Source organism: Frankliniella occidentalis, unplaced genomic scaffold, assembly GCF_000697945.3.
Source record: "Frankliniella occidentalis isolate FOCC.00 unplaced genomic scaffold, Focc_3.1 Scaffold448, whole genome shotgun sequence".
NCBI classification, from domain to species: domain Eukaryota; kingdom Metazoa; phylum Arthropoda; class Insecta; order Thysanoptera; family Thripidae; genus Frankliniella; species Frankliniella occidentalis.
This window is the reverse complement of record NW_026267567.1, coordinates 67,045-67,688: the sequence shown is the minus strand read 5'-3', so window position 1 is coordinate 67,688 and position 644 is coordinate 67,045. Positions and strand designations below refer to the sequence as shown.

At 43.3% G+C, this 644-nt stretch overlaps 1 protein-coding gene across 1 annotated transcript in view; it reads left to right on the top strand.

Moving 5' to 3' along the window:
- LOC113215210 (uncharacterized) overlaps nucleotides 1-644 on the top strand; it is an 87,736-nt gene that overhangs the window by 62,076 nt on the left and 25,016 nt on the right. The gene's annotated exons all lie outside the window — the stretch shown is intronic.

Here is a 644-nt window from a genome sequence, read left to right as displayed (position 1 = left end):
GTGTACTTCTGAAAAAGTTAAAATATTTCTGTTTTGGCCAGTTTGGTAAGAAAAACTTCCTTTTGTAAGTAAACAGGACAAAACTTTAGCCCAAGAGGCTCTACTTTCACAAGTTACCCCTTAGGAGACCATAAAATGTTTTCTAAAATTAATGTATTTATTTTTAAGCCACTTTTGTGGGTAAAACTCCCTCTAGCGCGTAAACGAGCTTCGCTTCGCTCCACCGGCAACTCGGTTCGGCAGGGAGCCGGCTCAGCTTGGCCTTCCGGCGGCGTTTGGGACGGGCCTTCGGCCCGTTCCTTCTGAACTTTTATGGTGTAATACATCTTCTATCCGAAAACGGGCCTTCGGCCCGTTTGAGTGACGGCTCGCTTCGAACTATCTTTTTGCCAGGTACCTTTTCTGTCTACTTCGTGAGTAAAACTCAACAAACGAAGTATTCTTTTCATACGCTGAACATCTTTCGCTGTGTGTGCCGCAGTTTGTAGAATACATGCACGTTGTGCCGAAATTTTAAGTTATTGATGTTAGCTTAAAAATAATTTAGTTAAAAATATTTTTTTTCCACTTCTTGGACCAACCCCTATTTCTTTGTTACCCCCTCAGACCCACTCAGGGGTGGTTGCCAGGATTTGCACCAACCG